General features: G+C 38.8%; 1 protein-coding gene across 3 annotated transcripts in view; it reads left to right on the top strand.

Moving 5' to 3' along the window:
- Positions 1–245: 245 nt before the first annotated feature.
- LOC136866132 (SWI/SNF-related matrix-associated actin-dependent regulator of chromatin subfamily E member 1) overlaps positions 246–14033 on the top strand; it is a 221649-nt gene continuing 207861 nt past the window's right edge. For all 3 annotated transcript variants that reach the window (XM_067142826.2, XM_067142828.2, XM_067142827.2), the window contains exon 1: positions 246–501. The gene's annotated coding sequence lies outside the window, so the exon portion shown is untranslated. The remainder of the gene's footprint in view (positions 502–14033) is intronic.

Consider the following 14033-nt stretch of genomic DNA (forward strand, 5'->3'; position numbering starts at 1 on the left):
AAATGGCAACACGCGGACATGATTCATACGAGATATTAAATAATTATCTAGTTTATGAAGAAATGTGAAACGTTGAAATAAACATGTTCGCGTCTAATACGGACTACCTGATAAATAAAGCTATAGACAGTATACCGATCTGGTTATGGTATATCTTTTATGTTATCCTCTTTGGTATAACGTAGTAATAGTATTTTTCTTACATGATCCTTGGTACATGCTGCATCTGCAGCCATATTGTAAGTTGTGTCAATGGAGAACTCTGTTCTGTGTTTGTGTAGCGTTGTTTTGTGATGTAACAAGTTGAAGTCGCCAGTTTATGTATTAAATATTCTTCACGTCTTACGGTACCCCCATGCGGGTGAATCTTCCTGTATGACAGTATCTGTTAATCAAGTGTTCGCCTCATAATCTTCCTTTGTGGTAGTGGTTTACATTTGCTGCAACGCTCGTAAGCGTATTTACACCATCTCGCCCTCTCGTTTACCTATCCCTAACTCAGTAAGTAACTTAAGTCATCTACAAATAGTAATTTCAGAAGTACAATATATGACTTCCTAAAGCCAGATTTTTGTGGTTCTAAAATTGACAGAAGATCCTGTCATTTTAAGATATTTCATACTTCTAGGTGCAATACTTCAAAATATATTAATTATTGATTGTTGCAGTTAAGAAAACTGTATTTTGACAACAACAACAACAACAAAAAAACGCAATTTCAGCTTTTACTAATTTGCTTAGCAGTTGTACTTAGTTTCCGGTAAAACCCGGCGGGCGAAAGTTAGGTTACAGATTCAACTTGGCGTGGCCCGAACGACGTCACATAGCACTCAGCAGGCTTGCCAACGTCTGCGTTGTTATTGATAAGACCATTGGGCTGGATTCGTTAGGTCTGGGGAGTGACATAATTATTGACCCACCGGGCGAGTTGGCTGTGCGGTTAGGAGCGCGCAGCTGAGAGCTTGCATCCGGGAGATAGTGGGTTCGAACCCCACTGTCGGCAGCCCTGAAGATGGTTTTCCGTGGTTTCACACGAGGCAAATGCTGGGGCTGTACCTTAATTAAGGCTACGACCACTTCCAACTCCTAGGCCTTTCCTATCCATTCGTCACCATAGGCCTAAGACCTATCTGTGTTGGTGCGACATAAAGCCAATAGCAAAAAAAAAGGAAAAAAATAAGGACGATATTGGTATAACTTATTTTGCAATAGGCCTATCAGTTCATTGGTAATTGGGAACCGGGCGAGTTGGCTGTGCGGTTAGGAGCGCACAGGGAGCTTGCATCCAGGAGATGGTGGGTTTGAATCCCACTGTCGGCAGCCCTGAAGATGGTTTTCCATTGTTTCCCATTTTCACACCAGGCAAATGCTGGGGCTGTAGGGCCTACCTTAATTAAGGCCATGGCCTTTCCTTCCCCTTCCTAGGCCTTTCCTATCCCATCGTTGCCATAAGACCTACCTGTGTCGGTGCGACGTAAAGAAGAAAAAAAAGATAATTAGGAACCTAAACTTGTGTCCATAATGTATATATAGTCATGTCAGATATCACCAAATACATCAAAGCGGACGTCAAAATACTGATCTATGCTGGCGATATGGCTCTTATGTCACCCGAGATAACAAAACTTCAAGAAGCCTTCGACCAACTGGAAAAGTGGGCCACCAGAAATGAACTGCAACTTAACGAAAAGAAAACCGTGACAATGACGTTCAGGAAAGGAGGCAGACCAGCAGCCAATGACAAGATCACATACAAGAACGAGCCACTATCAGTAGTCTCTTACTTTAAATACCTAGGGATCATCTTGCAGACATATGGTACTGTTTTCACGATACATGTCCAAGAAAGAATAACAGCTGCAACCTTAGCCATGACTGATATAAAAAACCTTCCAAAGATCTCGCTGGCAACCGCAATGGAAATATTCAAATTAAAAATTACCCCCGTAATAACATATGGTGTGGCATTAATTTGGGAGTATCTTACCAAAAGCAATCTAGCAGATATAGAAAAAGTGAAAGCCAAATTCTTAAAAAAAGCTTTATGTGTATCAAAGTACACCCGATCGCGCCTGGTATATGTGCTGGCAAGAGAAACTTTTTTCATAGAAGATCTCCGCCTACAACTGCAACTACCCTCTACATCGGCATACGAAAATTTGCTCATTGACCTTCAGAGAAAAAGGGAAGAAATATGGCTGGATTTCTACTCTACAGACGCTATATTAAACAGTGAATGGAAAAAGCCCGGTTATCAGCTTAGACATGTAATGACGTGATTTGCTGTTCATGGATTTCACCACCAGTTATGCAGTAGAACCAACTACCATGAACCAAACAATTCACAGTGCTTCTGCAAATTGTGTGGCAAGGGCTGTGAAAGGTACCACGCAATGTCATGCAGGAAAAGATTGGTGTCGCTGACTAAATTCTGCCTCGATGAAAATGAGAGCTAAAATTATTTTCTTTGCATATTGTGCGAATCTTTACTATTAAATAAATAATGTAACAATCCTACAGTCTTAGTGTGTCTCCCAATACGGTAGATATTGAAATCATACGCTGTTCCATCCCAGAATAGGGACTGAACTGGCAGGGATATAAAACTGAGGCAATAAGTCACATGAAATTTTCTTAATCGCAATTTTTTAATTGAAACCTCAGAAACCAAAAGTCCTAAATCAATTTATTTTGTGTGAAGGGTATATGGGAGCGAGAGCACCCTTGTGATACAAGATCGGTAATGAAACGGGCTGTAACAGCACTAGACTCCTTATATGAAGAAAGTTAGACCAGACAACAAACACAGAACCCGCTCTTCAGTAATGTTAGTGGAAGACCAGGAAAGTTCTGAGCTAAAGAAAGAATTAGTGATTATGCAAAAGAAAACAACTCTCCTGAAGCAAAATATTCTGCTCTGAGGAATGTTAAATCTAAGAAACCGGTGATATCTTTCAAAACATCTATACTTACAGCATGAGACATGAAGCTGTTAGTAAAAAAAGTGATGGCTAATTTGTCCTTTTTTTTTTTTTTTTTTTAATGCCATGTCAGATTCGATGTTTGCAGAAAAAGAAACAATGTTAAGTACAGTAGAGTCTCGTTAATCCGAACTAATTGGGATCGGAGTCTGTTCGGATTACGAAATTTTCGGATTATCCGGAAAATATTTTCTAATAATAATGTTATTGTTTTTACGTCTCACTAACTACTTTTACGGTTTCCGGAGACGCCTAGCTACTGAGATTTTCTCCCGCAGGAGTTCTTTTATGTGCCAGTAAATCTAATTACACAAGGCTGACGTATTTGAGCACCTTCAAATACCCCCGGATTGCGCCAGGATCGAATGATATTAGCAAGTGGATGGAAGCTGACTGTCATCAATTACAAACAGACCAAGAAATTGTAGCTATGGTGGAGAAAGAATCTGGAGTTGATGAGGAACAGAGTGACGATGAAGAAGACTACAATGAACAACTAGTGTCACATTCAGTTGCAGCGGCCACCTTAGAATTTGCCGTACGCTACGTCGAGCAACACTCCGCTGCTATGCCCACTGATGTGATGTTTATGAGACGTTGGTTTAACAATGCATCTTTGAGTAGGTTCCAATCACTACGGTAAAATAAACTAACAGACTTTGTAAAGGTAAATGACCAGTGATTGATAGTTTATGATGTGTAATTATGTTTACATTAACTTATTAAAAATGCAAGTAAATCTTCATTCTAGAATATGTTCTTTCATTTCAATAAGGAGAATTTTAAAAAAATGAATATTTCAGTTCAGATTAACCGGACTTTCGGATTAACGGGGTTCAGATTAACAGGGCTCTAGTGTATATTCACTTTAAGAACTCTTTCCCCCAAAGCAGTGGATTATTTCAGGAAAATAAAACACACATTTCCCTACCGTTCAACTCTTCAAAATTGGTCAAAAGAGTTTAAATAGCTAGGTTGAGTAGCTCGGACAGTAGTGCGCTGTCCTTCTGACCCCAACTTGTCAAGTTCTATCCAGACTCAATCCGGTGGTATTTGAAGGTACTCAAATACGGCAGCCTTGTGTCTGTGTATTTACTAGCACAGTAAAGAGCTCCGGCAGGATAAAATTCTGGCATCTTGGCATCTCTGAAAACTGTTAGTGGGACGTATTACGATATCGATGTTACAGCGTTATTGTTGCTAACAATTATCGAAGAGCTTGAAGGAGCTGGAGTGCATGTCGTTGCTGTTGCTTGCGATATTGGGGGGGAGGGGGGATGCAAAAGTAAGGAAAGAACTTGGGGTGTTGGCTAGAAAGACATATTTTTGTAACTCTGTGGATAGTAGTCTGAAAGTCTTGGTATTCTGTGATGTCCTTCACTTGTTGAAACTGCTAAGTGATAATTTCCTTGATGATGGAATCACTCTGTCAGATGGGACCATTGTCACAAAGAATCTAATAGGTCTCCAAAAGCATCAGAAAAGTTTCCTTTAAATCATACACCAATGCCCAAGCATTGGAAATATACACAATGACCATTAGGGGAAAATTATTGAACTAACAAATGATGTAACCTATTCGATGTTTGAAGTCAAGTATTCTTAACTACACAAAAGCTTCCCTTGTGGTTATGGCCTCAACCATCGAAGTCAACAAAACATCTTAAGAAGATTTTTCAACATTTGCTTGAGTATGTGGATGGGGGAAAAGGAGCAATCTCTATCCATTCCAGAGAGGATTATTATTATCCATTAAATCACTTATTGTACTCTTTAGAGAGGTGAAAATCACTGGAGCAGGATAGTTTTAGCTTCTAGACTGAATCAAGACTGATTGGAAAATTATTTTTCCAGAGTTCGAGGTCTCAGCATATTTAATAACAATCCCACTCCTTTCGAAGTGAAGAATAGAATGAGTCTCTTAATACTGACTGGGAACGCATACATTCCACCTCTGTCTCATGAAGGCCTTTGTTGCTGAGGACAGAATTCAACCTTCTACCTTTCCTGATTCCGTTACACTGGGGGGAAGAGAAACTGAAGAAGAATTCCAGAATTTCCCTTCCAGCGAACTTGCATAAAAGTGACTGAAATTTCGTCACATGGTTTCAGTTCTAATGGAAGTGAAGAAAACTTGCTATTGGATACTGACCCGCGCCATTTATCGATTCACTATGAAGATGTAACGCACAGTGCTTTAAAATACTTGGCAGGCTGCCTTGCCTTCAAGTGTAAATGAATCAGTAGTTCATTGCGAACACAGATAAACGTCGTCTTGAAGCGAAACTATCCTCTGAACAAGACTGGTTCAAAATTATTTCTCACTTTTCCTTCCCTGAGTAGTTGGCTACACTAATAGAATTTGAAGTTATTTTGTGCATCCTTCCACGGACATTGAATTTCAAAGTGAAACAAATTATTGGAAAACATTAATGTCTACTACATACTTGAAATTTCCTTAAATCGACTGAAAAATCATTGCCTTACATGTAGAACCAGTTGCATAAACCGTTTTTGATCTTAGATCAGAGACGAAATTGATCTCTGTTCACGCTAAACTGGGATTTTTTGGTATTGCATAAACGTTATTTGAGATCAGTTTCCACTGAACTAGGATTTCACTTTGCCTGGAGAAATTTTTCCGATCACACTCTTTGTTCAAGGAGTTTTTTTTCTATTCGAGATACGAGAACAGCTGATTGTGAACATAATATTACCTGTGTTGTTACGATAAATCATAAGAAAATACATGAAAGACTAACCTAATACATTGTTAGCTATAGTTGTTGTCCGTATATAAACAATATTACGCTTATAATGCAGTGAAATATAATTCTGAAACATAACCTCTATAAATTGCTTACCAGCGGGCGAATTGGCCGTGCGGTTAGGAGCGTACGGCTGTGAGCTTGCATCCTGGAGATAGTAGGTTCGAATCCCACTGTCGGCAGCCGTAAAGATGGTTTTCCGTGGTTTCCCATTTCCACACCAGGCAAATGCTGGGGTGTGCCTTAATTAAGGCCATGGCCGCTTCCTACCAACTCGTAGGCTTTTCCTATCCCATGCGACATAAAGCCACTAGCAAAAAAAAGAATTGCTTACGATATTGCATTATCTCGTTCATGTTTTACAGATGTCTGATTAGTGGGATATAGAGGGTTATTGAGGTAATGCTATTAACTTTGTGTTTAAAATGGAACTACACAGTCCAAAAAAATTAGGGGACCATGTTTTTGAATGTATGCCATGCTCCACAAAATAATACCTCACGTATGAAACATGCCACTATAAGCAAATGTGAAATAGACAAGCTGATCAAATTGCTAAAATTTGTAGTAAACAACAACTTCTTTACATTCAATAACAAAATTTACTAACAGAATGGACTAGCGATGGGCAATCCAATATCTGGAATTCTTGCAAACATTTTTATGGATCACTTTGAGACTAAAATAATCAGTAAAATCACATTTTAGCATATGAACCAATTTCGGGGTCCCTTTTCCTTTCTCCCTTCAACAGTTCCACATTTGGGCGATAATTTTACTTCAGCTTTAGTGGCGACTCCTTCCCCTAATTAGTCATACGCTGGCATTCAAGAAAATCTACATCTAGCTATGATATACATCTCGGGGATTAAATTATATCAACAACAACAAAAAAAAACACCATATTTTTACGTGAATCCGACTGATAATCGCCCCTCTTATTTTTCAGTATATCTGCATATCTATCAGGTCATTAAATCAAAATATAACTGATTTTAAGTTCAATTATTCGTCATCAATTATGAAATTACTTTAAATTAATGTTATAATCTATAAATACTAATAATAATAAATTCTTTACAGTAACTTTATTAAAATCATTTTGCATGTTGGGTTAAGTTAAAATTCTTTCTAATCATTCTTTTATACATGTTGGTATTTCATTCAAAAATAAAAAATAAAAAAATGATTGTCTTGAAGTTATTATCTTTCTCATAAGTTTCGATTCAAAATCATCAATCATTTTTACCATTATCCAAGGTCTCATCTTCACAGATAAAAATAATTTCATTCCTGTAGTTTCCTGCAGAATTAAATTATTTATGGAAGTTTTCTTGACCTGACATAGATTACATTCTACATCTCCTCAGTCTCATATAAAAGAAAATTAAAATTGTTTAATTCTTAAAGTTGTCATAAATGATCCAATCATTCCAACTGGCTAATTCTAAACTAAAGAAATGATATACAGTATTAAGAACAAAATAAAATGAAATTCTTTGGGAATAACACCTAAGAGTTGTCAAATTCTCATTAAATATCAAATCCTAATATGTTGCCAAGTTCTATCAAAATATCAAATCTTTACATGATATTGCGTTTTATATGCATAAACATTAAGAATGTGTATTAACATTAAGAAAGCTTCTTATTAATAAAACATCTGATCCTTGTTTCATGCTGTTCGTGACTAGTTTCATCAATAAACGTAAGCGGAATAAGCAATGTTTCACATCTGTAGCTTTCAATTGTTACCTATGATAATACACCAATAAAAATAAAAATAAATATATTATTAATCATAATTGGATATATTCAAAATATTCCCTGAGAAATATGTAAAATTCTCCAAAAAATCTCAACAAGTTTGTTAATAAGTTATATTAAGGTCAAATCGCTTCATATATTCAATCATATGGTTGCTAATAGTCAAGGAATACCATAGATGAAACATCCAAAACTCGTAAATAGCAATAATATAACGCTATGAAGACACTACAATCAATGATCTGCTGTTTCAACTTAAATCAGTTTAAATATTAAGTAACATAAAATTCTCTTAGAAAATGCCGTCATTATTCTTTACTATAGGTTATTTGGAATTATTTTTGATGATCGTACTCTATTATTAAGCTGCAAGTTCACTAACCAAATGCCATCAACTCGTAAGTAAACCCATATTACATGTTGCTATTAGCGTCAAATATAACCTTGATCCATAACTGCGTTACATAAACTAACATCAATTAGCCTTACATAAAATTATTTCCTCATACGTCGTCGTATTTATGATAATTCCTCAACTGGTATATCAACAAATGTATATTATTCATAACATTCACATTTCTTACCTCATATTTCCGACGTATTTGACTTCGCCGCAAACATAAACATCAGATGATATAGATGTTGATTCCCAGAGGGAATCTGAAATATTTGTCCTGAATGAGCAAATTTATAATACCAATATAAATGGTCCGTTATTGGACATTATAAATTTTCCACCTAGCTCATTCTTGGTTGCCAGCGTTTCGCCCTCGTGTGCTAGGGTGGGCTCATCAGTTGGTACCTAGCACACCTACCAATACGCTGGCTAGTGCATACCGTGGAGGCCACTGCGTAGGCTAACTGGAGCCACCGGCAGTGCCAATGCACTAAGAGACTTTGTCTCATCACTAAAAATTGATGCCTGCTTGGCCATCAGATGATATAGATGTTGATTCCCAGAGGGAATCTGAAATATTTGTCCTGAATGAGCAAATTTATAATACCAATATAAATGGTCCGTTATTGGACATTATAAATTTTCCAGCTAGCTCATTCTTGGTTGCCAGCGTTTCGCCCTCGTGTGCTAGGGTGGGCTCATCAGTTGGTACCTAGCACACCTACCAATACGCTGGCTAGTGCATACCGTGGAGGCCACTGCGTAGGCTAACTGGAGCCACCGGCAGTGCCAATGCACTAAGAGACTTTGTCTCATCACTAAAAATTGATGCCTGCTTGGCCATCAGATGATATAGATGTTGATTCCCAGAGGGAATCTGAAATATTTGTCCTGAATGAGCAAATTTATAATACCAATATAAATGGTCCGTTATTGGACATTATAAATTTATAATACTTTGAACAGATTCAAAGTTCAAAGTAACGCTCAATTCATAAGATTTCGTATCTCAACAAACCTAATGTTTTATGGATCAACAACTACCATTCATATCAATATGCAATTCTTATCAAAGTACAAACTTATTAAGCCTATATTTACTTGCATTTGGCAGTAAGTCGACGTTGTATACGATCTCGATAACCTAGAATTCAATATGCTTCATTTTCACATTTCAAATATCTCATATCACCTTATGCATGGTATAATTCTTTGAAAGTAAGCTGAAAATTGCTAGCAAAGCACTTCATTGGCGAGTATAATCTTCCCTACACATGGGCGTGTTTATATGTTTTGGAAGACTACCTAAATCCATCGTTTAAATGTCACTATTAGTACACTCGCACTGAAACTACATATTGAAATCACCTCTCGAAGATATATCGACCTATCTCTTATAATAATAATAATAATAAATAATAATAAATACCGCCAGACGTCAATCCCATCTCCAGTTTGGTTGGCCATCATGTTATTCTCGTAGACATGCATAAGAAACATATTTAAAAGCATCATTAGTTTCATAATCTTGCTATTTACAGATCTTCCGTGAATTATGGCTATGTTGAGCAAGGTAGATTCTAACGTTGCAATCATTAATACTTTGGTTTGAATGATATAAAAGGTATCTTAATTATTGCCTCGTTTTATGATTAAATACTTTAAGTTAGTGATTTTCATCGTCTTCTGTAATAAATCTTTGATAATCTTTAGTTCAATCCCAATCTGGGCTCAGCTATTCTCTTCGTCTCCTTTTGGATATACTGCTTAGGATTTCTTTTACGTTTTCGAGAAATATAGCATTATAACTTTTTATTCCAACTTGTTTTCTCAATTTAGGAAATCTCCCTTTTAAATATGCTATTTTTTTGGGTATGAATCCTCTCGTAAATCTTCGCCTCGTAACTCACTGCAATGTTCGACTGTTCCTACTGTTGGTTTAACAATTTAAAATTACTGCATTTATCTCAATCACGGCCACTTGGATTCCGTTGGTCTGTACTTTCTTACTTTATATTTACAGCCTTTTTGATTCCACATGTCTGTGTTTTACAATTCGTATTTTCTGCGGCATGATTTCTGACACTTTATCGTTATTCACGGCAAAATAATTATTTTAACACCTCATTTTGAAATAATCAGGGCAATGAAATGGTACACATTTATTGTAACTAATTTATGTACTTTTATCCTAATGTGTACATTTATTGCTACATAACAACAGTTTAACATCTGTAACATACCTAGAACCATAGCGCTTGGTCCAATTCAACTTCTCATTACGGCACATATTATAATTGTTCTTATCATTAAATTATGCTGTTCATTAATAGAATATGTATAGTTTTAGGCTATTTCGACTAAAATGTGTATTTATTTGATTATGGCTGATGATGACCCCGAGTATGGTCGAAACTAGTTCCAAGCGACTTAATGTAATGTAAATATATGCATTGCAAAAAGAGTGTATTGAATAGGTGGAAAATTTTTATAAGAATAAATAAACACAATGTCTGTTAAATGTTGCCCTCCATTGTCAATACACTAATTCAGTCGACTTCGAAACCTTTGAGTCACCTTTTCAAGCATATCGACCAGGATATTGCCAATTTCGGCTCGGATGTTGTTGCGTAGGTCTTCCAGAGTGTTGAGATGATCTTTGTAAATTAGAGACTTGAGATAACCACATACGAAGTAATCAGGAAGGGCTAAATCAGGCGAGCGCGCAGGCCAGTTTACGTCCCCTCGCAGGGAGATTAGTCGTTCGGGGAAGGCTGCTCTCAAAACACCATTGGAAACCCTGGAGGTATGGGCTGTGGCCCCATCTTTTTGAAACCACACGTTGTCATAATCCATTTCTTGGAGAGCAGGTAAGAAGAATTATTGTTGGATCATTGTCACTTGACGGTAACAGCATGACCGTTTTCTTGAAAGAAGTATGGACCCATGTTCCCTACTCTTGATATGCACACCATACCATGACACAATGCAAATAAAGTTCTTTGGGATTTGTTGCACTCCAATACTGCATGTTCTGTTTATTCACACAGCCACTGAAGTGAAAATGTGCCTCGTCAGTGAAGAACACAACTGCGTCATTCGGCAAGGTGTCACGCAGCTGCTCACATGATGTTTGCCGGGTTACATAATCTTGCTCCGTAAGTTGTTGGACCCCAATCATTTTGTACGGGTGAAAGTGGAGCTCATAGTGAAGAATTCAACGAAGTGAATAGGACAACATCCCAAGGGCAACTGCCTGTTTACGCGCAGAACGCTTGGGTGACCGCAGAATAGACACACGAACTCTGTCCACATTTTCTGGTGTTCTAAAGGTCCTCGGAGGTCCTTTCTTATCTTTGGAGACACTCCCCATTTCTCTGAAGGCATCCACCCACATTAAAACACATTTCCGATCAGGAACACAACCTCACGGAGGAATATCCAAGTGACGACGAAAGTCATATTGCACTGCAATCACTGACCGACCATTAAAGAAATATGCCCCCAGGGCAAAAGCATCCTGCTTTTTCGACCAAAGCATGTTTGTGATTGAGGCGGGTGGGAACACAAATTATCCCACTCTGCTACTTTCACTAAACCCAGCCCTCTCCCCTCCCCTCTCCAAGACCTTCATTGCAACAGGAAGTTTCCACACCCCACCCTGTACTTTTGTTTCATCAGACATTTTTCGGCCTTTGCCTATGCCGTTGATCTTTCCTCCTGGCTCAATGTTTTTTAAATGTTTACTACAACTGTATTTGAGATAGAAAGTGCGTTTAAAACCGTAACTATGAGTACCTTAATTCATGCACTATTTGCAGTTTTTAAAAAAGTTGCTTAGTGTTATTGTCTTTAGACTTATTCAAGTAGAGCTCTCTTTTGCTTCAAGAATCTGTACCATGGCTCTCAACACGTGCAAAAAATTAACAGGAAGAACTTTACCTATTTTACTTACATATTCTTTCCCAGGTAGCAGGTAGGGACCCTTTTCAGAGGCAGCCCTACCCAGGGAGTGGCGCCCCTGCCTATGAGAGTCCCAGAACACACTGACCCATTGTGTAACGTCTGGTATGGGTCCCAGCTCAGAGTTACGAGTGAAGACCTCAGCAGCATCTACGGCGGAAAAGGTGGACTTCAGTACGGTGGAGATGGTGGAAGGGGCAAACCTGTAGCATCTGTACTCCCAGAGTAGTGGCTACGAAAGGCGTCTGACTCCATGTTAGGGGCGGCCTAATTTTGATCCTGTCAGTAGGTATAAAATTCCTTTGGGTGTGGCGATCCCATCCTAACAACAGCCTATATGCATAAAGTAGATATGGTGCCTCGGAAAATGTTAGGTCGTCCCCTACCGAAGAAAGTGGAGAGGAACCATATTGGCCCCTACCCGGCTACAGCTGGATAAAGGGAAACGAGGATGATGATGATGACCCAGGTATATTACAACTAAACCTTTATTCTTTACTGTTGAAGTATACAAAAGAGCATCGATGGATTCACATTCAGTTTCAAAACACGAATGGAATGTCCAAATAGGGGCGAAAACAAAGTGATAACAATCCTCCAGGGTGGATTTTTATCACAGTTGCAGAGCTTCAGTATGGTGTATGTCCTCCACGAGCATTTATCACAGGTTGGCACCTACGTGGCGTGCTCCGTATAAGTCGACGGTGGTCACGTTGCGGTATCGGGTCGCATTCTTCAATGAGAACCTGTTTGAGGTCTTATAGAGTCTGTGATGGAACAGAACGCCCACAAACACTTGTGTCAAGCCTATCCCACGCATACTCAATGGGATTAAGGTCGGGACTCTATGCTGGCCATTCCATCTCTTGAATGTCCAGTTCTCGCAAGACAGCTCTGGTGATGCGCACTACATGAGCCCTGGCATTGTCGTGCATGACTACGAATACAGGGCCAACACCATATGCAGCAACCAACACATGCTGTAGCAGTATCTGCTTGATGTACCCTGCAGCGATAAGATTACCACGGACGACGGCAAGATCCGTACGGCCATCAGTACTGATGCTACCCCACACCATCACAGAACCTTGTCCGAATCAGTCGCCTTCCTGGACAACATTGGCATATACTTCTCAACATGGCGTCTCCATACACGTTGACGTCTATCACACTGTATAAGGGGAAACCTGGACTTGTCTGTGAGTAACGCAGATCTCCATTGGCGAAGTTGGCAGTTGACGTGAGTACGGGCAAACAGAAGGCAAGCCACGCGACGTTGCTTCGTTAAATGGGGCACTCGAATAGGACGTTTGGGTCATAAGGACACTTCTCTTAACCTGTTCATTACTGTTTGATCAGACACCATGACTGCAGTGACCCTCCTGAAGTCTTGTTGCAGTTCTCTGGCAGTTGCTGAACGACACCACAACACACAGATGGTCAGATATTGGTCATTTTGTGGGGTTGTTATGTGTCTACAACTTTGTCCAACCCTCCTTCTGAACTGGCCTGTCTCGTAGCAATTTCACAAGCGTTGAATAACTGGCGGAGAGATATTAAGATCCACAGCAACCCAACGAAAAGTCCGTCCTTCCTGGATGAAAGTGACAGCCCATGCAATTTGAACCTCGTTAAGGTGTCTCATGGGATGTGCTGGTTGATGAACGTGCTCAAATAACCGCAGTAGTCTGTGTACCTCACGACGACACACGTACGCACCGTTATTAACTTTGTTTTGAGGGGTCACCTGACATTTTAATGCATGGCTATGCCTACAGATGGAGTATAACTTCGACTTGGCATACCCTGAGTAGCTAAGGTCTCAAGGTATGCTGTATGACGATTGGAACTCCATCTACCAAATTTAAGTTTACATACCAGACGTTACAAAATATGTTCCCCTAACTTTTTTGAACTGTGTACACTTGTTTTCTACACCTAGCCTTAACCCTTTCCCACGGACTATCTTTGACGCACTCTGTGGTGAAACCTAGAGTAATAATTTGCTTGTCAGGTATAGTTGTGGAGTACCTTCACTAAATAATTTATTCAAACAGATATTTAATGGATTAGATCAAGATTTAACAGTATTAGACACGTTGAGCAAAGGCCCCCTACTAGATATCACAGAAACCTGTTACATACATCTAGACCAAT

The sequence above is a fragment of the Anabrus simplex genome, chromosome 3, assembly GCF_040414725.1.
Source record: "Anabrus simplex isolate iqAnaSimp1 chromosome 3, ASM4041472v1, whole genome shotgun sequence".
Lineage (NCBI taxonomy): Eukaryota > Metazoa > Arthropoda > Insecta > Orthoptera > Tettigoniidae > Anabrus > Anabrus simplex.